At 39.3% G+C, this 24,088-nt stretch overlaps 1 pseudogene across 1 annotated transcript; it reads left to right on the top strand.

Moving 5' to 3' along the window:
• The first annotated feature begins 2,962 nt into the window (after positions 1-2,962).
• On the top strand, positions 2,963-20,943 carry LOC309659878 (non-histone chromosomal protein HMG-14 pseudogene; annotated as a pseudogene). Its single transcript has one exon. The product of its transcript is annotated as a non-histone chromosomal protein HMG-14 pseudogene (transcript).
• Positions 20,944-24,088: the final 3,145 nt, after the last annotated feature.

Genomic DNA, 24,088 nt, shown 5'->3' with positions numbered 1-24,088 from the left:
ACAAGTCTTCAGTACCTGTTTTGCTGGTCAGTTGAAGTGGTCCCCTGAACCCTGCTGTTCTCTTGATTTTCAGAGATGGATTAGCAAAATATAAAGTGAGCATAAATTTGCTAACTGTGTTGGTACCGAGTCACCTTGGACCTCATCAGCATTGCTAAACATCACCCGTAACCTTTCCATTATCACTGAGGGTCTGCTCAGCACCAGGCCCAACTGCTCCAATAATTTCAATTACTTTCCCCGACAAATTTTATGTTTCATGTATTTTAGTGGCCTGATAATTATGATTTCTCTCATTTCTTGCTATCGAGCTTAATGGGTTCCAGCATGAGTGTACAGTTTCAGAAATGAAGTTCCACTTGAATTCACAAGTTATTATCTACTTTCATTAATGGAATTGGAAAAAAGAGAGTGGAAAAGAGATAAAGAATGAAGAAGAAGGAAAAGATGAGCGAGCAGGAGGAGGGGGAAAAAAGAAAAAAAACAAACAGCCAGGATTAAAGAAAAAGAAAATCAGCCAAATGTGAAAGGAAAAGTCAGACTGAGTATACAGAGAAAGTAGAAAGGAAAGTATGCAGACAAACTTTTTAAAAAAATATGAAAAGCACCGAACAGATTACTTCCATTATTAGGCACATGACTAATAAAGCAGCATAGTGTGTTGGAAAATTCTCAGGCTTTGTAGCTAGACCACAATGGGTTTGAGGAACCTGGTTCTTTTGTTTTCTAGCTCTGTGGTCAAAAGCATGTTACTTGACCTTGCTGAGATTCATCTGTCTTCTTCTCTGTACGGATAAGAACATTGACTCTATGGACTAATTCCCTTTCCTCTTTCTTAATCCCTCTTCCGTGTGTGTGTGTGTGTGTGTATATGTGTGTGTGTGTATCAAAATATTTTAATGGAATGACAATTATGTACATGAAAGTGTGCTGGTGCAGGGAGATGGGCTTTCTGAGAGGTTGCAGAGCTGAAGGCAGAGATATATGTAGAGCTTAGGTGACCTGGGCACTGACAAAACTCTCCTCCCACGTGGGAGGCTATGATTCAACTCCCACTGTCTGGCATAAGAAATGGAAATGTCCAAATCTGAAGACACTCTCATCAGTGGAAGCCCTAGTAAAAAAGATTATTTGCATCAGTTCTACATGATGATTATGTAAGCCCCAGGAGGAAAGGATTGTGACACAGCAAGGCATCAAGGGTTCAGATCCATTATGACTTTGTGTCACCAGCAGCTGTGTGAATTCTGATTTGGGGCCAAATAATTGGTAACTTATTCCGACCTTATAGTTGGGTTATGCATGTCATCTCTTACAACCAACATTTAATCCCTCTGAAGAGATATAGCTGGGAAAAGTAGGACATAGAAAAATGAAGAAGACATAACTCTTGACTTCAAGAAGCTAATAATGCAGTAGGGGACATAGAATAAATACACAAATAAGTATAATAGAAAATGAATATGATAAGTGGTATAAAGTGTCACATTGGATCATACAGGTTTAAGAAGGAAAATGTTATATATTTTATAAAAGATTATCTTTTAATAAAAGCCCAAGTTTTAAGCCAAAGGAATGAAACTCTAGTTTTACAGTTTTAATCATCAATGAGCTACCTGGGAAAATAAAAGGAGGATTACAGAGTACTTTCCTATTTTCATGAAAATACATCACATAGATGGCAACAACTGAGCCCTGTACTGCAGGCACTTGACGGGATAAAATGAGAAAATTTAGGAAGAAATTCCCCAAAAAACATTGGAATTAAAACATTTTAAAGATAACAAAAAGCAGCTGTAGTGAAAAATTTAAAAAAAAACACACAAAACCCCCCCACCATATATGGAAATAGCTGAAGAGATGATTCATATAAAATGCCTCTACTATGTATTCTGCAGCTGAAAAGGTTAACAGTTTTCTCTAATAATCCTAATAGAGGCCACTGAACCATGGCTTATCTTCTTCAGTTCCATTAGAATGAAGTAAAAATGGATGCTCTTAATGTGGACTGAAAGAAAAGAACTAATTAACCTGACAATGTGCTCCTCTTTCACCAAGTACCTTTCTGCAAAGGCAACTAAAACTAAAGACAACTGGACATTTTTTTAAGGTTATCTATACTTTTCTTGAATACATTTAAAAGAAACCCAAAAAACATTGGGAGGTATTTGGTCAATATATCAATTGATTGACACAGTCCTATATCAGCTTTTGCTTTCAGATAAAGCATACACCCACTGGAGAACCGTGAGCCTACCTGCCCCACTCCAGGAACTATGTGTGGCACGTGAGATACAAAGACAAGTGAGGAAATCTTTCTCTCAAAGTCCCAGTACTTTATTTGGAGAAACAAACACATACAAAAATAATTACAGCCTCTGAGAGAGAGGCAAGTGCAAAGGACTTTGATCGCTGGTGGGGCAGAGGTGACAACTAAGAGAGTGGCAGGAGGGTGGAAGCTTCATGAATATGTCAAATTTCAACCTGGCCTTGAGGAATCCCAGGAGCTTGCCTGGTGGTGAAAGGAAGGGAAGGGGTTCGTTCACATGTCAAGAAGGGTCTACACAAGTCCTTGTTTGCAAGGGTCATTAGGGATTCAGGCAGGTGCTGTTTGTCCTACAACCTGCTTATTGACTATTTCCAAGTTACAACTTGACTAAGATAATGTTAGTGGTCCACAGAGGGCTTTGGCAGTAGTTAAAAAAAAAAAAAAAATCAAAAAGAGTGCCACCTCTAGGGATTTGGCTTCTTTGGGTCACAAGTCTGTTGTAACTCAGCAGGATCACATTAGGCCCAAATGAAGAGATTTGACATTGTCCTTCTAGTCTCATTATCTTTGACAAGGGCCTTTCTTGCCTCAGTTAATCATGACAGAGAAGCACTGAATGTGAGAATATAGATGGTGAATTGAGGCAACATAAGGGAACCCGGGCTTCCTGTGCTCTGAAATCACCTCCTTCTTATGGAGGCTGGGGCCCCAAAACTCAATTAGCAACCACGAATCCAGAACCTCAGAGGCAGGTCTCAGGTTCCCTGGACTCATTTGAGCTACTAAGCATCCTGCTTTGGTTTCTATCATGTCAATTCACTTTCCTCATCCAAGGGTCAGCTAGAATGATAATACACACAGAAATCTTGAAAAGTCAAATCTTATATTTTAATTCAAAGATTCCATGGCCTATTAAAATGACTGCTAATGTACTTTGAAGAATAAAACCTTCCTTACCTTCCCACCTCTAGAGTACAGAACATTAACAAAGCATTTCTTTCCTCCCACTTTTTGGAAGTTATTCTGTGTTTCTTGAACCATGTTAATTTTGGAAAACCTCTACCTATTCATATCTCTGAGTATGAACAATGTGAAAAATCCCATGTTGGTTAGAAATTTTTCCTTTCTTTTTTTTTTTTAAAGACCATGGAACCAGTGGCTTCCTGGGAGTAAATATAATTTTTGAAATAAAATATGGGCTAAAGTGGTCTTTTAACCTTTAGAGTTAGATCTTCAATGTTCTTCATATCTTGGTATCATCCTCAAAGTTTTGTGGATATTTTTAATAAGCATCTGTTGAAAATAAGACTCCCAATAAGGTCCAAGAGGGAGAGGATATATGTATACATATAACTGATTCACTTCATTGTGCAGCAGAAACTAACACAACATTGTAAAGCAACTATACGCCAATTAAAAAAAAAAAAAAAGCTAATGGAAATAGGAATGATGCAGCAGAAGGACAAAAGGTGTAGAAGATGTTTTCTAAAAGGTTGGTGGGATTTATATGTCCCCATTATCTGCCCCAGCCCATGGTCTGGATCCTAATTGTCCCAGTAAATTATTTAGCAGTATGAATTGTCATGTGAAATAATATTTGGATCACTTATTAAAGACCCATTTTATGTCAGATGGCTTACATAATCTAAGTCTAATTTTTGCAAACGTATTTATAATTGAGAAGACCACTTCAGCGAGCTCAAGAGACTTACCTAGGGTTACAGATTCAAGTTAATGCAGAGAGAGGATCTGAACATACGTAATCTGAATCCCAAACCAAGTGTTTTTCCCCTTTTCTGCTAAATCCTGTTTATAAGACTTGTGATGGTCAGAAGAATGCAGAGCCCATCTATTTCTTCCAGCTAAGTAGCTCTGGTCAGGTTGCCTAACCTTTTTTTTTTTTTTTCATAAAGATACACATATTTTAAAGAAACATTAAAATGCCATTTCTATCCTCAGACCTTAAAAGGGGTCTTAATAATATCTGTGTTGTAAAAGAAGGAGGAACAGATCTGCCTGAAAGTGGTTGAGTTATAAAGAGGGATACTGAACTGGGGGAGAGGATTCTGTTGCAGAAGTTTGGAACACGAAGTCTGAGTCAGAGATGTCTCTACCACACTTGTTGTCAAACAGAAATACGACGCAAGCCACATGCTTAGATTTAAATATCCTAACAGTCATGTTTAAAAATGTAAAAATAAACAGGTGGTTTTAATTTTAAGAAGATAAGCAATCCAGTGTATCTAAAGGATTACCATTTTAAGATATAATCAACACGAAACATTCACGATCTGTTTTACATTCTTTTTGTATATGAAGTTTTTAAAACGTCTGGTATATGTCTTACACTTGGAGCACATCTTTACTTAGAAAGCTATGTTTCAAGGGCTCTAAAGCAACCTGTGGTCAGAGTTGACCATACTGCACAGCAGAGTTCTAGTAGCTTAAGAAGAAAGAGAAGGTGATCAAAAGGAGTTTGCATGCGGGTCCCAGCAGCTCGGGCGGCGGGAGGAGCGGCAGCGGCCCGGCAGCCCAGCCTCGAGAAGGCTCTCCGAGCGCCGTGTCCGCCCCGTCGCCACGATGCCCAAGAGGAAGGTCGGCTCCGCCGAGGGGGCGGCGACGGAGGAGCCCAAGAGGAGGTCGGCGAGGTTGTCAGCTAAGCCGGCTCCTGCAAAAGTGGAAACGAAGCCAAAAAAGGCGGCAGGAAAGGATAAATCTTCAGACAAAAAGGTGCAAACAAAAGGGAAAAGGGGAGCAAAGGGAAAACAGGCTGAAGTGGCTAACCAAGACACTAAAGAAGACTCACCTGCAGAAAATGGAGAAGCTAAAAACGAGGAGAGCCCAGCTTCTGATGAAGCAGGAGGGAAAGAAGCCAAGTCTGATTAATATCACACACCTGGTCCTATCAGGGGTCCCTGTCTCCCTTCTTGTACAATCCAGAGGAATATTTTTATCAACTATTTTGTAAATGCAAGTTTTTTAGTAGCTCTAGAAACATTTTTAAAAAGGAGGGAGTCCCGCCTCATCCCATTTTTTAAGTGTAAATGCTTTTTTTTTTAAGAGGTGAAATCATTTGCTGGTTGTTTATTTTTTGGTACAACCAGAAAATAGTGGGATAGTGAATATGGGAGGCTTTGGTTGTCTTGGGTGTCAGCTTAACCTTCCACAGATGGAGGGTAGCTTTTATATCCTATAATGCAAAGCATACTAAATGTCAGTTTGGAGTCAGTTGTGCATTTAATGTCTTAAACACTTTAAATTACTTCTCTTCCGATGTTGTTTTTGGTAGAATTGCTTCCTAAAGCAAACCACTCACCCCTTGATCTTGGCTCTCCTGGGCAGAATTTTGTGCACTCTGTAACATCTTTGGTCATGGTAGTCCAGTTCTTCTAGTAACTGTTAATGTGCTGTGAACGACTGACAATTTGAGTATGTAGTGCATATGATACTAAATTATGAATTAGTGGGACTTATGATGTAACATCATATCAATATTTGAAGGTATTGGTACTGGATATCCTGTGAAGGAAAATTTGCCTCCAAATTTTAAGCTGGAAAGTCACTGGAATAACTGTTCAGAAAGAATCTATATGATTTTTTAGATTTTTGGTACGTATGTTGAGAATTGTGTACGAATTAAAATGTCTGTGTACTGATCCTCAAAACAACCAATAAAATCTCAATTATGAAAGAAAAAAAAGGAGTTTACATGAAAATGAACTCATTTCAGAATGGGGTGATTGAAGTATAAAAAATTATATATCAATAGTTGGAGGTGGATAAAATTTCCATCTACTGGGAATGAGGTAAGACAAATTATAGGGGAATCATGTGGAGTGAAATAAAGGGGGAAGAAAAACAAACACTGGGGGAGCAGGTGTTTCCCATTCATTGTCACTCGCTCACTTAACAGAAAGTTACCATTCTCTCCGTTGCATAGAGGAGAACGCTAGCACAGAGAAAACTTCAGTCACTGGCTCGAGTTTCAACTTCCTACTAGTCTATGAATCCGTGACTACCCAAAATCAATAGTTTGTATCTATCTTATTCTCATTACCTATAGTGAAAAAAAAAAAAGGAAAAAAGAGGTATAATATGCCAGCTGACCTGAGTCTCTTGCTGATGAGGCAGAGACAGGGGATTTGCCAAGAGCAAGGGGGGAGGAGGCTAGAAATCTTGTCAAGGGCTGTGTTTCAAAGGCTGTTGCTCCAATCCCTAGGCCTGTAAGGTGCTAGAGGAGGGAAGCCAGGCCCACAGCAGCTGTTGTACTAGGCAGTTGTTATTCTGGGGACATGGACGCACTGTTCTCTTGGTACAGTTGAAGACAGAAAGCAAAAGTATGGGTTTGACAGTAGTCAGAGAGCATTGGTGGAAAAACTGGAGAAATTCCTGCGCATGAGGTGAAAAATCAGGGGAGCTTGTCCAATGACCTGCTCTGGATTTTCAGACACTAGGATAGATTCTTATCTGACTTACACAAGCTCAGTATGTTTCCTGGCTTGTATTTTAAGTTTTAAAATAACAGTCTTACTTCAAACTGTCCATGTGAAATGCAGATCATCTACATTCTGTGATGTAATCCGCTTGGGTCATGGCGGTGAGAAGATTATCACATCGTTCTCAAACAGGCAACTCTTTTAGGAGAACTTGGAGGAACAGAAAAGGGGCATCAGACAGCTCTAATTAGCCTTACTTTCATGAAAACTGAATTTCATGAAAATCAAGTTATTTTCAGCTAAGGATCACTGCTGAGAGGAAAGAAAAACCAAATGAGCTGAAGAGTAACAAGACCCTCTTTAAAAATGGATTCATAATGAACTCTCATTTCTATTTGGATAAGTAGTTTACACATAATTACTTAACCTATAGGACTGTGAGAGAGTTAAAAAGTTGACCTTATTCATTCATTCAAAAGTTCCGTCAACAGCTGTTGTTCGAGCATCTACTCTGTGCTAAATGCTATTCTAGGCTCTGATTATAGACTAGTGTGGCAAAGGCTGCTAGCTGATTCCTAAACCCATTTCCTCTTCTTGGAAACACAACTAGACTACATTTTCTAGACTCCGGAGTTAGGTTTGGATATGAGTGAGTACTAGCCAATAGACTATAAGGGAAAATGTTGCTTCTGCCCCTGCCATGTGTGATTCTCCATGAGAATCTTTCACCGACTATATTGACCTTGGGAACTACATTGAAGGTGGTGGACCACATAGAAGAAGGTGGCAGAATCACCACTTAGAGGAGAGCAGTAAGAAAACTGGTTTTACACTTGAGATGAGCTAGAAATAAACTTGTTATAGCAGCTAGTGCAACCTTAGATAATAGCATGAACAACAGACTTGCTCAATGCCCTCTTGAGAGACAGACAATAAATAAGCAAACCACATAAATATATTTGGTTGTATATGAAAATGTTAAGCCTAGCTATAGAAGAAGCCCCCACAGCTCAGGTTCATGCTAAAAGATTAAAACTGTTGTTGATACAAAAAAAAAATTTACGTTTGACTTTGGAATAAATGACTTTGGAATAAACAATCTCTTTCTCTCTTCATCCTACCTCTCCACTCCCTGCCCAACAGACACACGTACCTCTTTAATCAAGTACCTAATTTTCTGAAACAGTGGTGGACTCCACTGCATGCAGTGAATAAGAAAAACCACATCATCTTAGAGATTTCAGTTCCCTGTTTTCTTTCCTGAATGTTAATCCATTGTAGAAAGATATAAATGAATCTTTTCTGTAAGCAATAATGAAACATTGGTTGGCTGGTTAATTTTCTTCCATAAACAAAAGCGGAAATACTGAATACATTACCTGGTGGTAGAGAAGTGGAAAGATGACTGAGGTGATACTTAAAAGAGTCCTGAGATCCTGTCCTAATTATGTGATGGGAGCTAAAGAAGCTATTGCTGAGGTCTTAGTTGCCTCATATACAAAACTGGAGGTTTGGGCTAATTGACCTATACGATTCCTCACACTTCTATTTCTAATTTCTGAGCCCGAACCCAAACATTTTTTTATTGAACAGGAAAATGGTAGATGTGTGGCTCAAATGCAGTGCTTGGGAGACATTCTGCCTAGTTTACAGGTTCAAATGATGGGACTCAGCCTATGAACTTGGAATCCTCGACTCTGTTAGAGGCCTGATGCATTACCTAGAAAAAGGAGGCTAAAGAGACATTGGGAAATCCCAGGTGATTCAGAGATTCTGTTTGAATTATCCAAAAACCTTCCCAGGACTTTGACTTCATTTGACCCCTGTACTTCTGAAGTGTGTGTGTATATATGTATATGATTCTGATTTCCCAAAAATCTGAGCCTCCTTTGCCCTTTGAAGCTTCCACTTTTCAAAATAAGAACTGTATTGTTTTTAACAATTGGGTCTTTCTCTCCAGCTCTCCACCCCCGGCTCAGCTTCTCTCTTCTCTGTGTTCTCTCTCAGCCCCTCTCAACTGTTTGGCTCCTGACGGTGTGCGTTGTGATTTAAGACACTCTGTGCTTTTCCCTTCCTTACCACGGTGCCTTTGATTCACATACAGACAGATACATTCTTGATCAGATTTTGGCTGCTCCTCTTGGCTTGCTGGTGTTGCACTAGTAACTAATAAGCTAATAAGAGAAGGAGAGTGAGGAGAGCCTACCTCCTTTTATAAAGCAAGTGGATGACAATGCTACAGCCTCCGTTTTGGCATCTTTAAGAAATGCTACCTGCCTTCCCACTGGGAGCCTTCGTTTGTTTGGTCAGGCCACATCACTGTGCAGAGGCTAGTGGTCGACATGCCGGACAGTGAAGGCCTGCTTGGATGAAGAAGACAAAATTTACGTAGTTGGAGGACCATTCTTTGTTCCATAGTGGATAAGCAATTGGGCTTCTTTGCTAAGTGTTCCATGTAAATCCTAAGTAGCCATTTTTAACCAGATTCTTTATAATCCTATTTATTTTTTGCCACCAACCTAGGATTGGGTCTTCAGACTCTAAACCTACATCCTTCTCTAGAGGCAGAAATGCTGGGAATTTTCTCCTGTGACCTATTTTTCAACACCTTTGCTGGATCTTTAGAGACATGACTGAAAAAGCTACAAGAAAGATTTCTTTATCTTACCTAAAGTTTCCTTCTTCTTTAGACATTTAAACGCCCTATTTCAAAATATCAAAGTTTTGAGTGCTCATATCCTTTAACCCAACAGCTCTACTATTGTAGTTATGTTTGCAAAAGCATGTGTATGTGTGTGTGTGTGTGTGTGTGTGTGTGTGTGTGTGCGTGTGTGCACAGACATATACATACAAACATGATTATTCTCCTTGTAATAGCAAAACCTGGAAAAAACTTGGGGACTACTTAAATAAATGATTGGTCATCCATAGAGTTGAACAATATGCAGCTATTTTAAAAATAAAATAGCTATATATGATGATTTTGAAAAATCTGTTGCATTACTAAATGGAAAACATACTTGCACAGGCTGAACTCTTTTGTCAAAATTTTTATCTATCTACTATCTATTTATCTGTCTTTCTGTCCGTCTGTTCATCATGCATCCAACCAGATACCTCTGCTGGTTTACGTATTAAGCATTTTATATTTTACTGAGAGTGTAGATAAAATCTGTTAACAGCAACTTCCTCTAGGAAGAGTGACTCTGGGAAAGGGAGATTTACATGTTATAGTTTACCTTTTTCTGTTTTTTGAATTTCTAACTTGGTGAGGATATTGCTTTTATTTTTAAAATATGTCATGTCAGCTGAGGTAAACTGGATTCTGATATTATGGAGGATTCCTCTTCTTTTTTTCCTTATATATTTCAAACCTGTATAAGTCTTGTTTTAAAACGCCCTAATATGAAGGCTTAATGGTTATATAAAAACATGGTTCCAAGTCACTTTTCTGAAAATGAATTTTGAAAGATGAAGGGAGAAACTCACAGGGGCTATAAGTCCCTGAGTGGTGAGAACACACGGAGGGGGCAGAGGAAAGGGCTGTGAAGGGAGAGGAGTGACACTGAGGGATGTGCTTCCCTCGATGCACAGAAGTGAGGCGAGCGAGGGCTGGCAGTTAGGAAAATTGGATTCCAGCCCCGCTCTGCCATTTCCTGCCCTCTTACACATATCACTTAACCTCTCCCAACCTCAGTTTCCTCATTTATAAAATAAGGGAATTGTGTTGGATGATTCCTGAGGTGCCTTCTAGCACAGAAATCTACACAGTTCTATGAAATATCAGCCATTCTCCCCCCACATAATTGGCAGGAGGTGGTATTGAAATAAGGACCAGAATATGACTCATCTTTCAATGTACATTTTCTCTGTCCTTCGACAGAAGTAGTCAGTAGGTCTTGTTATTTTCCTCCTGTTACCCTGATAATAAGTCAGAATAAACTCCCTATAATGGACGCCACAGAGACTTTTATTGGCGGGGAAAAGCTGAGCTGGCCCAGAAATGCCCATTTGACAGAACACACTTCTAGTCAGAGACAGCAGAGGCAGGCACAGTGAATGAACGATAAGGTAGATCAGAGTGATCAGAGTTTTAGTTTAAAAAAAACAGAAAAACAGAAAAAAATACATCATTCATCATATGAAATTTTGCAGTTTGTGGTATGTTCTATTTTATCCGACTCTGCCCACCTGTTCTTTCTAAAGCCTTTCAACCCCACTAATGTTTTCTATTCCAAAACTACAGAGTAGAAAGAAGCCTGACCCAATCACTGTCATCCCAGCATACTGTCAAGTTACCATGATCCTTTAAAGCCCTTGGCTTGGGGTTATGGAAAGAATGAAAGCCAAAAGTCGGGTGATCACTATTTCATGGTGTGACCTAGGAAGGCCAATGCAATGTGAGAAATACTTCTCGAGCCCCTACCACATACTAGGCATCATGCTAAGCATTCCGTATTCAAAGGTCAAGGCCCTACGTTGAAGAAGATAGGAGTCTAAAGGGGGAAGGATCAACATATTTGTAACTACAGTACAAGTCCCACACCAGAAGGCCAGACCAGAGCTATGGAAGTACGGAGCAGGGGTTGTTTAGTCTGCCAAAGGGTCATTTGAGCTGGGACTTAAAGACAAATAACCAATATCCAGGGTCTCCTTTTGCTAACAGTTTCTGGCCTTACTGTAACAGGGAAAATATCTACATTTCTCTGCATGTGACTGCCCCAGAAGTGTACATGTGTGAAAAGAGCAAGCAGGTCATCTGAAAGATGGATGAAGAAAGACCCAGAAAGAGCAGAACTGCTCTGGGAATGTGGAAGAGTAAGGGAATGGGGAGCAAACCAGGGAAAGAATGGGCCCAAGAAGGAAGTAACAGGGAGACGGAACAGCGTACAGGGAGGGGTGAAACACTGTGGTGGGCTGTGCCACTAAGATATTGCAGATTTCATTCCAAAATGGTCTTGTTTACCTTCAGAGACTGTGTTTCACTGGGCATCCCATAGTAACTGCTGCTAGAGTGCATCTCCTTTCATATAAGTTCCCCTGCTGTCATGAGCCTTCATGAGCATGGCAAGTTTTATCCTGAAGACTTTGGCAAAGTGGAACAAACCTAGCAGCACCTCTAAAGTGTGGAAACCCTGCTGGGGTGAAGATGAATGGAAACGCAACTGGGAAGTATTTCACAACCGGGTGTGAAGGGGTAGAGAAAGGAAAGAAAATATTTCTCTCCCGGCGTGATTTATACTAGATTTAGACGAAGACTCATAGCCAAGTGTAGGAATCAGCTGTAAGTCACTTGTGAAAGAACAAATACTGTATTTCTTTTCCACTCAAGCCATGTGTTTAAACCAAATCAGCAAATATTTTTAATAATATCATTGTTCTCCAAATGTTGTCATTGCTTGATTTATTTACCCTTCTCTGAGGAGAGTCAGTCTCAGAACTGCTGGAATCACAGGGTCAGGGAGAAAAGGACAGGATATTAATGGTTGACTGATACTATTTTCTTTTGAGGAATAAATTTAGAGTCTCTGCATCTTCTCAAATCCCAAAGGATGTCCCACAGTACTGAAAATTTTGAGGCTAGACTTGTCCCTGGTTTTAAGAATGATGAGCTTCCATAAAGGTCCTATTCAAATGTCAATTAATAGGCCAATACCTGAAGCCATTAACCTGTGAAGTCAATATGCAGAAAGAGTGATTTTGCTGTGTAATTACAGAGGAAGAATCAAGGTAAAACAGTACTGCATTTTGATGCCTAATAAGATATCGAAAAAGGGGAAGAGACATTAATGACAGATAACATCCATTTCATTATTTTAAGTGTTGACTTGGGGTCTGAGAAATATTTACCAAGCCATGAGTTTCTCAGTGTCATAGTTAGAATATCTAAAATTTTGCAAAATGGGGTATTGTGTCTCAGGGTCTGGAGAACTAACGATACTCACTTTTTTCAGGTCCTCGACAGTATGTAGTTATATGGATTGAGCTGCAGAGCGCCCTAAATCCTTATAACTACACGCCATATTATCATACAGTTTCAACTTTATTGCGTATATGGAATTAAGGACTTAAGATACATAGCTTTTCCTCTAAATCACAAAGTGGAATATTCAAGGTCCTTAATTGGGTTGTGATGATAACGTGAGAGCAAAACCAAAAATAAAACCCTGAGCTCCCAATTCCCAGTCCAGTGTTTTCTGTAGATTCCACTGTTTCTGAAATACTAAAGAGAAGAATTCTAGAGAACACCTCATCACAGAAATCACAATTCAAAGAGAAATCAGAGTTTTCAAAGCCATCTGACTAGCAAATCCATGCCATTTCCCAGACTTCACCTCAGCCCCTGGAGCTGTCACATTCAGAGGCTGTGTGATTTCACGCAGAGTGTGTGTTCAGCAGTTTGGCAGACAGGTTAAGGCCACCTGAGAATACAAGGGACCACGATCATGCATATGTCCCAGGAGCAAGTCTAGAAATTGAGAGAGTAAATAAATGAGAACTGTGGGTGGGAGAATCCCATGCAGTAGCTTTCTGTCTGCAATAATCAACCTAACCCTGAATCAATGAGCAAGCATTTATTTTGAACAACCTACATCTTCAATAGCATGTAAGGAGCTATAGAAAGGCAGAGACAAGTGATGAACATGTAGAGGAAAAGCAGAGATCTGAGACTATTTTCCTGGTTAATCGTAGGCACCATCTCAGTAGTTGCACCGTTAATTAACGAGTCCTGATGACATGCTATTCTTGGCATCAGATGGTAGGTATTCTAAAAAAACCCAGAAGGTAAATGATTTTTCATAACTCTTGACAACCTTCAGGATGTCTTGGTACGGATCAGTTATCATTTATCATCTTCCTGGCTTTAGGGAGGCTCATCACTGGATGCTCAGTCATTATGTTATTCCCTATAAAACTGTTGAAAATAAAGCCATAGTATTCAAAGTGCTTATTTTGCACAAAATGAATTAATATCTTGCACCTCAAGCCTGCCAAGTTTTAGCCTCTAATAGACATTAATGCTGTACTTCACTTTACATGATATATTCCTGAAAGCTATGAGTAAATATTTTTTGGATATATCAAATTACATATAAATACACGGTAAGAGCTGGCTATTTAAAATGGTTCTGTCTAATTCAACAACTTTTCCTAAGAATCAATTTCATTGCAGGCATTGAACTAGGTGCTGCGGATGTACAGATGAATATAGCTTGATTCCTGTCATCAAAAACTCGGAGAGTTTAGTGTAAGAGAGAGATGCATTAATACCAAACGTCAATATCGTATGCTGAGCGCAAGCATAGAGGCAAGCATAGGGTGCTGTGAGAGAACAAAGGAGGAGGAACTAGTTCATCCCGTGGAGATCAGTAACAGTGCCTGGAAGAAAAAGACATGGCTGAGCAGAGCTTTGAAAAAATAAGGAAGATTCTTAAAGAATTCTCTGGTCCAGTAATCATTCCTTATTTATTTGTGTTGTTTGTATAATCTCGGCCAAAGCGCAGCCTTATTTCTAACTCTTCAATTGCAGAAACGGGAATTAGGAGCAAACTCACCAGACGGATTGTTAAGGTCAGTTCCATGTTGCTGATCTATACATTCTTTGGTTCTTTCCTGTAATTTTTTTTTTTCCATAAAGAATGTGCTCTTAATGCAAAGCACCCCTGCCTTGTACTGTAAATGTTATCAATGTATTTACATTTAACCTGAAAATATAATGGGAAACGAGTATCAGTGGTACCACTGACAAGTCTTATACAGAAAATTTAAACCAATGTGAGAGAAAGGAGCAGAGCTTTGTTTTCATGGCTACATTAATGAAAAGGTTTGTACAGTGGGGAGGGCATGACCTCCTGGAGAGAAAAAAGCTGAACAATCATAATACATCAAATTCTGCCTTCTGGGAAGTGTCTGTGACTATATGTCTGGTATCTCTGCGTATCAATCTTCACTTTCAAATAGCTCTCTCTTAATCAGCATATTAGTGAAGAAAGAGTTTTTATTGAATAGATTTACATTTATTTTTCTCAGGATTTTTCAGGGGGTGTTGTAGGTGTGGAGGAGGATACTGATGACAGAATCATGTAAACTCAAAGGTTCTTATTGGAAAGGTATTCAGGCAGGTAAATAAGCATAGCTAGTATGTAAGAGCATGTGATATTAGGGCTGGGGGCAGGCGATCATGCCCCAGCTCCATCCATACTGTGCAATGAGGGCAGGCTTCCTGAGTTCTCCCACACATCCTGTTTCCTCACCTGTAAAACACAAGGACCTAGATATACTAAAGATTGGCTTTCCTCATCTTTATTTATGGGGAAGTTGTTGAGTCATTAAAATATCATGTTATTGATCTACTAAAGAAAAATCTACAGGATAGTGAAAAATATCTCACAAACACAAAATTAGAATGGCATTGACGGTCCATAAGTGGAGGAAAACCATGTTCAAATGAACTGCTTTAGGGGACAGTTGCCTTACCTAAGACTTGGTAGTACTGAAATCAAAGACAAAACCCATCCCAACAGAGAGAGCAATGAGCAAGGGAGCCTTGCTAAATGTATTGCTATCTGCTAATGCCCAGATGAAGATGTGTTTTTAATTAGCCTTTTGGCTGTCTATAAATGCTTGCCTTTATTTGTTTCTTTTTCCCCTAACAATTGCATAGTAAATGGAGAATCTTAATTGGTACATGCTAATGCACCTTCATAAAGACCTCCTTTAGCAAAGCTCTGTAAAATGTTGACACAGCCTTGACTCTAATGCTTTATAATGCTTCTGACTTTAAAAAACAAAATGTATACATAGGGCTTCTTTTTTCCTTTAACCTGTCAAACTTTTATCAGCCAGTGGTGATTTTTGAATAGTTGTTTTTTTTTTTTTTTTTTTTTTTTAAGCAGGGAAGTTAGAGTTTACAAACTCTTAGCATTTATGGACTGAGACTAACAGTATCTAAGATGCTGATTCATTTCTCATATAGAGTGTATATCTGAGGGCTTCCAAGCTGGAGGGCTTTTTTTATACATCTGGAAATGAGAAATGCACATTTCCTCTTTTCTAAATCCATGATCTGGAAAGATCATATGCATAATGAAAAATGGATAATCTTTTGACAAGGATATAGATTTTTCTGACTAAACAATAAATCTTCTACCAGGTGAGTAGACCAGTCCCTCCTTCCAGCATCCAACTGACCCTGGATGGGGGTAAGTGTTGCAGAGCAGGCAGGGCTCTAGGGCTTTGCAACCTCAAACCAAAGTCTTGCCTATTCATGCACAGGTGGCTCTTTTTTTTTTTTCCAGTCCAGAGCACTACTACTTTCCTAAACACCTGAGATCTCATACCTGGGTGAGGGGGGGAGGGGTGTGTCCTTTTTTTTTTTTTTTCCCTCAGAGAAGGTAGTATCTTGAAGGAAATAGCTTTGTCTTTGAAGTCAGAGAGACCTGGCTTCAAATTGCAATGCCCTTATTTTGATTTGGGACACCAGTAAAAATGAAATTATAAGTCTATCAAAGTACAAAATAGACCACACCAAAGTTACATGTATATACACACACACACACACACACACACACACATATGCATACATATATACACATACACATGTGCATGTGTGTATAAAATGAGCTGCAAGTAAAGAAGGGTGCGGTCTGTGCAACTCTGCTACTATTGCTGGGGAACCTGAAGGCTGGAACTGTTCAAGGTTTCTAGTCTCCCACACCAATGCTACAACTTTTACTCTAAACAACTGAGAATTTGATAAGAAGGAGAAGGACAAAAGAGATGAGAAATGGCTGTTGCTGTTTCAGGCTTTCACTAAATTTTCCTTTTAAAACCCCTGAAACCAAAAGTGCTGCAAGAAGGTTCTGTGGAAAGGCTGCAGGCAGCGGGGAGGTCACCAAAGGGAGGAGGGGATAAGAGCAAGGTGCCCAGGTGCTCAAGCCAAAATCAGTTTTCACTACAGCCCTCTCTGCTGACTCCCAGCACAGAGAGGAAGACCGCAGCCCCTGGCAGCCTCCCTTCCTGTGGAAAGCACGGACAAACCTGTTCCTCTAAGGCTCTGGGGCCTGCCTGCATTCTGCTGGTGCCCTGACACCCCGCAGGTGTTACACTTGCCCTCAGACTCTGTCTTTCTCACAGGCCACAGGCCTGAGATTCTAAGGAGGGTTAATGATCTCCTCTCCCTGGGCCAACTGGTCACCTTCATTTTAGCGTGTGATGACTCTGGGTAATGTCTGTCTCTTTTGAGTGCACACACAGGCGCAGAGTTTAGTTTTCGCTCAGACTTTTGCCACTTTATATTTACACTGCCACAATGAGGACATTTCACCCAAAATTAACATCCCAGAGTAGAAATTAAAGAGACGCAAGAAAGGGACAAAGAGCAGAACTCCCTCTGCACTTCCACCGAAAGTCCTAACTCTGGACCTCATTGCCTGTTATGTCAGTGTTCTGTTAGGTCTCACACTGCATCCAAGCTCCTCTCCTTGAGTTCTCCTTAAGTCAAATGTTGACCTTGTTAAGCCTGGTTGGACAAGACACATGGCCAGGCATCAACACATAGGACATGTTCTGAAGAATACACCAAGAATTCTACTCAATTTTGGAGGTTAGGCCTTTCTACTATTTTCCCACTCAAGAAAAAGGATCCAAACATAAAGTGAGCATGGCATTATTATAGGGATTATATTAAATCTGTTCTAATTTTTGAAAAATTTATTTGCAAGCTTTTATACCTTATCAGTAGATCACACTATCTGCAGACAACTTACAACTCATCTTGACATAGTCACTAAAAGTTGGCATGAATGATCAAATCACATCACCGTACTTGTCTAACAGGCTAATAGTATAAGTTTATGTTATTAAATGTGCAGAAATCCAATGTCCCAGTTTTATTTATCATCACACTGGACACCTGTTTGTGGTTTTGTTGCTTTTTAATCCCTCGATGCTATAGAATACCAAGGAATGTGGAGGTCGGAAACTCTTTAATCTGAGCAACACCAAGACTTCTATGGCTTTCTGCCAGCCACCAAGTGAGAAAAAGCCTGGACAACAAAGTGATAAAAAGAGCTTTTTATGCAGATAATTGATAAGCATATGCTAATGAACCAGCTTCCTACTTCTTCCACCAGAATATTACTGCATTTCAAGCGCTTGGAAAAGAGTGAGTTTGAGATTTGCTCATAACTTGCAACCAGTTCCTGTGTAAATTTTAGGTGTTTGGAGGAAAATCAAGTACAGTACTTCCATTGCTTTTCCATCCTAACTGAGCTCTTCTAGTCTGAAAATACTGGGTTGCTAAGACAGTTGAGGGTAACGCCTAATGGAGAGTCTAGGCTTATCTCTGAATTTACAGAATTTGCTCTCAGGCTTCTCTCTGTCAATACAAGAAATCATGGACTAACCATACTCCCGGCAATCTACAGTTCTTCTGCTGGTCCTTTGAGATTCTCTTGCATGTATTATATGTGATACTCATCTGCTATTAGCAGTTAACAATGTTAACTGGGCTGAAAATGATGATGGGAAGTAAAAATTAAAAATAGAATATAGCCTTACCAAATTAGAAGTTTAATGAGAAAAGATCTCTTCCTCATTAAAATTTTTCCTGTCTCTTCTGAACCAATCTTTGTACCTCCTACTGTTATGCCCATTTGATTCTTCAAACTAAGCTTTAAGGAAGAAGTTCCACCTCTGATTAAGGAGGTTCGATTATTGTATTAATGAAATGATTAATTATGTCAAAGCTTACATAACATACCTGTATTATTCTTCACTTCAATGAGATTAGGTTGAAATAGGTCTTCCCTGACAGAAAGTAGTTGAAGATAGTTGCAACTACCTTTAACTAATTAGGTAAACTCTGTTCAAAATTAGAGATTTATAATTCTGGACCATTTGAGGGTCCATGGTAACATAGTGTAAAGTCATCTCTAATGTAAAAGGATTAGCAAATTTTAATAAAGTCCATTATAATGTCCTTGACCAGTATTTAGGCTATGGAATTCTGCTTTGTTGTGACTTTGAAAACCAGCTCTTACTTTGACAAGATTTATTCTACAGAGCCTCCCTGGAAAGTAATAAACAGTTGATCTTAACAAATACTAGTAACCAATAACCATTGTCTGTTTTGGTACAAAATTGACACATAATGCAAATAAGATAAGAGTTGTATTTTATAAATCTTGCCTGTTTTGTTTTGAAATGAAGACAGGTATGTTGTATCATGGTAGCAAAAGGCTTGGATCTGAAATTAAACAGCCTTGGTTCAAATTTTGTTTCTTCACCGCCAGTTGGGACTGTTAATCATACTAACCTTGTCAAGATGGTGTTACAGTTGAAAGAGATATTATGAGTAAAGCATAGAATGCATCTAATAACTGAATAAATTAATAAAGCCGTGTCTACTTGAGGAACAAATGTTCCTGGATAGTAGAGATATTTTATCCTTTCCTTTTCCTGTTTTTCTCTTGCTTTCAAGCAACATTATTTTAATTTTATTTTTTACTTATGCCCTTTGAGCATTTTAAAGGCATGGCATGGCCTATTCTTGAGGGCCACAGTTAAAATTATGAAACACTTTAAACACGGATACTAAGTGAACCTGGGAAACAATGGTGGGAAATAGGAAAGGAAGGTGTCTGAGGGCCCTAATTTGGCGTGGCCTGGGTTAGTAAGAATGGATACTGCAGGGCTGCAGAACTGCTCTGACGAGCCTGGAAGTAATCATAGGGCAGAATATTCTTAAAGGAAGGACTTGGGAAAAGTAGGCATAAGGATGCGTGTATGTACACGAACCTGTGTAGAGTTTATCCTTGTCTTCTCAGGTGCTTTACTTAGCAAATGAGCTCAGCAATAGTCCCCCTGAAATTGCTTGCTCTGGGGTGCTTAACAAATGGTTGGCCATTTAATGGCCCGAGGCAGAGCCAGCGAAGGTTAATGCTGTGACAAAATGGGCATTAACTATGATAACAACTGTTTTCATGGGGGATTATTGCTACTATAAACCTTATTCAACATCATAACGCTAGCAATAATTTTTCTTTTTCTCCAATTTTAAAATTAAGTCATGCACCAGGATGTACATGACACAGAGGAGACCTGAAAACTCAAAGTGTTAGACATTTAATTGTCTTTTTGTAACTCTCCGTTGTTGCAAGAAACCACTCAGATGCATATTCTAATGCTTGGATAGATTATATTACTCACACTAGACGAAGTGCATTTAGGAAGAGAGATGGCAATTTATTAGATCCTATTGTGACAAAGACTCATACTCCTCTCTCCCAAACCTGACCAAACTTCATTTTGACTAAATTTGATGTCCATGGTTAGAGCATCTACTCTGGCTTGGACAACAAAAGATAGGGCACGTTTATATGGAAAATCTCTGTCCAACTGCACATTGCCTGGCTGGGAAAGAAACCACCTGAAGTTGTGTGTAACCTGATCTCATTAGCACAGAATATGCATAATTTATCATAGGAGCATTTGGAAGATAAAATGCCTGTGTAATGTCAAATTATTCTGTAGTACACCTGGAACTAACATAATGTATGTCAAATATATTTCAATAAAAACAAATTTAAGTTCCTGTTTAGTAAGAATGAGATGGTTCTCTGGTAATCTTCAGTTGTGGAGCACAAGTCAAGAACAGCATGCAGGAAGGTACACTATCTGAAAGAAAGCGTGGTTTGCTGGGATCAGGATAGTGGGACCCTTAGTGGAGGTGTTAGAAAGGGCAGGCCCTGGATGAGGGGCTTTTGATGGAGACTTACTGAGCTGTTGTTTTCTTCCAAAAGAGGAAGGGGAGGGGCAGCGTCAAGCATCTTTCTTCCTAATTCAGTCCAGATCAGGACGGATAAATAAACCTAGAGTGAACTTGCTGAGTAAACATGTGCAGCTGAGTCCCAGCATAGCCAATTCTCAAATGAGCTGGAAGACATGGCATTGCTGACTCCATTCAAAGGCTAAGTTTTTCCTTCTGCCACTTGAGCTCAAGTAGATTTGGCTTCCTTATCACTTCTCTTTCCCATGTGTATCCTATTCATTTCTCAGATTCATTTTCTTATATTTTTGGCCTCCATTTCTACTGTTGATCCTCTTCTTGCTTAGTTTTGATTACCTTCTTTGGTTATTCCCTTCGCCTCTCTTTTTTTAGAAGTTACTTTCACTCACACATGCATGTGCACACACACACACACACACACACACACACACACACACACACACACACACACACACACACTCCCAGAACACAGAAAGAAACTTTAGTATTCCTTTTCCTTTCGGACCACTCTGGAAAACAGCCAATAGGCTTTTCTTTAACTCTTTCCTTCTGCTGTATCTTTAGCCCAGCTTTAATTGTCTAGTTTCAAATCACCAATAGCAAGTTCCCCATATACTCCAACATATGCAGTATTAGATTTAAGCCTCTTTCACATTATCCTATTTTGGGGTTTGAAGCAGGATGGTAATTTACTTATATGTACTGAATTTTTATTGTATTTATATATTCTAAGACACCTATCATTAGGAAGCAGTGACCATTTGGAATGTTTCTGATGGATGGTCATGTAGTCTCTACTTGATCACTTCAATTAAAAACAAATTCTAAGACAGCAAGCATCATTTTATTCTTAGTTTGACTTATGAGAATATTCTTCTCTGCTCTTAGACAAAATCTGTTTCCTAAAAACCATCTCCTGTGGACAACAGGTCTTCCATATAAAGTTTATACTTTCTTGTTTGGTAGAATTTTAACTATTTTTAAATAGGTATCCACCCCGAGTCTTCTCTAAGCAAAATATTTTCATTCTCTTTAAAATTCATCCCGAGGGAGACAGCATAATTTTGACCAGCACCCAACTCCATTTATCATGACCCCGACTCCACCCTTAGCCCACTTAGGTATGGTCTAAGTCATAAAGAATATAGTGCTTATTTATCAAACAAATTTTAAAAGTAAAACACACTAGCATATTTTGTTGACCTCATCATCCCCTTAAGGCGGCCTAAGCTGGAAATCAACAAAATCAGGGGGAAATAAAATATTTTTGCTTTAAATTCCTAGGCATCTATAAAAGTCATAACATTTTAAGGTTAATCAGAGCTATACCTACCACTGCTTTCCTACATACAACCCAGATCTATTAGAATAGTTGTACTGTTTGCCTACTATTTCACCAAAATGAAACAACCCAGCCTTCAGTGGAGCTGTCAGGATCTTTATTTTCCAGTGGCCAGAACCTGGGTCTGTCTCATTATGGCCATTCATGATGCAGCTTCCTTGAGTCTTGACAGCCAGATCAGACCAAGCCCCCTTAGGGTCTTTTGTCGCCAAAGTCTGGGGTCTCAGCCACGTGAAGAGTGATGTTATACCACCTGCTGATCTATTACAAGATTGAGGGAGATTGTGTATAGCCAGCCCAGCTTGCAAATTCCTTAGTAAAAGGTCACTGGTATTAGAGGTATTGTTTTGATGTTCTACTTGGCATGCTCACGAACCTTAACTTCTGCTATCTGACCAACTACAAGGGAATAGATATTTGACTGGGTCTGAGAGGCCTAGAGACCTCCACAGAGGTGAGGGCTTTCCATTCTTCTGTGCAACATTGCTGTTTTGATCTCTAGCAGCATCTTTTAAATGGTTATGTGTTTGGGCTGAGAATTCATTTTGAGTTCATTGTAAAGACAAGAAGACGTCACCTTAGAGAAAAGAGTGGACTTTATATCAAACCTAAAAAGGTGCTATAAATCTCCCCAGGCCCCGTGTAGGAGGATTATCTCATGTTAACTTTGTCCAGCTCTGAGAGAGAGCCACGCCCGGGGCACAACCTATGGTCTGGCTGTGCTAGAATCTGGGAATTAGAGACAGTGAATCCACACAGACCCATAATTTAAATCAATGTCAGTTCCATCTGAACACTGTCTTTGAAGAAATTAATCAAATTCTTTCTTTTCTCTCTCTCTCTCTCTTTTTTTTTTTTTTTTTTTTGCTGTGAGATAGGTTGCCAAACAGAAGCAAATGGGTGACAAATTGCTATGTACATCACTGCCCTTTGAAATGAGTTGGCTGTGGCTGGCATTTGCACAATATCCAGAGTGGAAACTCACATACTATCCAACTTGTCAAACCTCTGCCCACTTATATTTTGAGCTCCAGCTTCCTCCAGGTACTGTTTCACCATCCCTGAGTGGGTTCCTGCATCTACTTTTCTGTACCTCTAACAAAAATGCTTTTGCATTGATCCTAATTTCTTAACCATGCCGTGTCCTATCTGTTTAACTTCACTGTTTAGCTACTAGATAGCAAGTAGGATTTATCTTTCATGTCAATAGCAGTTGATAAGTAGTAGCTGCCTGGAACACAGTTTTGGGAAAAATTAGAAGGCTATGTTTGGGCTCACTGTGACTGATTGAAAACACCTGCAGAGGGTACATGGTGGTGAGGTGGTAGCATGTGTGCCACTCTTCGATAATTTCTCATGCAATAATCTAAGACAAATGGACAACCATTGTATATCCTGACAAGTTGTTTGTGTACAAGAATCATTGTATCCCCATAGACTGCCTGTATAGTAAAGCCATCACCAATAATGGATAATACAGCTGTCATTTACTGAGCAAGACCTATGTGCCAACCATGATGCTTGGTGGCTTACATGCATTATCTCAAATCTTTCCATCAACTCTACAAAGCAGGCATTGCTATACACATTTTGCAGATGAGAAAACAAGCCTCAGCATACTTGAACAGGTTTCCAAAGCCACGTAAATAAATGAGGACCAGAGGCACAATTCAAACTCTGGCTCATTGTGTGCCAAAATGTAACAATAGCAAGAACAGAAATCCTAAGGATCCATGGATCCCACTGCATCCCTGAAGGAGAGTCTTTATTTTCTAAGAGATAAGAATGAGCCAAGTGAAGGATCTTGAGCTCAAAATATGACCTGAGATCCAAAACAGCTGAGAGTTCTATATAAAAATGTTAAATTCATCTTAAGTTAAAATGTTCTCAAAAGTTAGAATTATGATTTATGACCCAGGATGAGATGAGTAAAAATAGGCATTGTTTCCTTTTAATTTTATACTGTGATTCAGAATATTGGTACATACAATGGAGATGATAAATTCCATGAGGCTAAGGGTCCGTATTCTCAATTTTTTCTTCCACCTTGCCACTGTTAAGACTTCCTTAAGATTCTTAAAATTCCTTAAGAATCTCCACAAATGCAGGCTACCTAAGTGTGCATTCTCCTTAAACAGAAACAAAGAGAAAAGGAAAAAAATAACACACAGGATTATTAATTCTTTGTAAAATCATGGGGAATAAAGTGGATAATTTATAATCAAGATGACAAAGAAAAGAGCTTCCAA

This window comes from Balaenoptera physalus (assembly GCF_965194825.1).
Source record: "Balaenoptera physalus genome assembly, chromosome: 4".
Taxonomy (NCBI): Eukaryota; Metazoa; Chordata; class Mammalia; order Artiodactyla; family Balaenopteridae; genus Balaenoptera; species Balaenoptera physalus.
The sequence above is the reverse complement of the archived record's forward strand: the minus strand, read 5'-3'. Positions and strand labels throughout refer to the sequence as shown.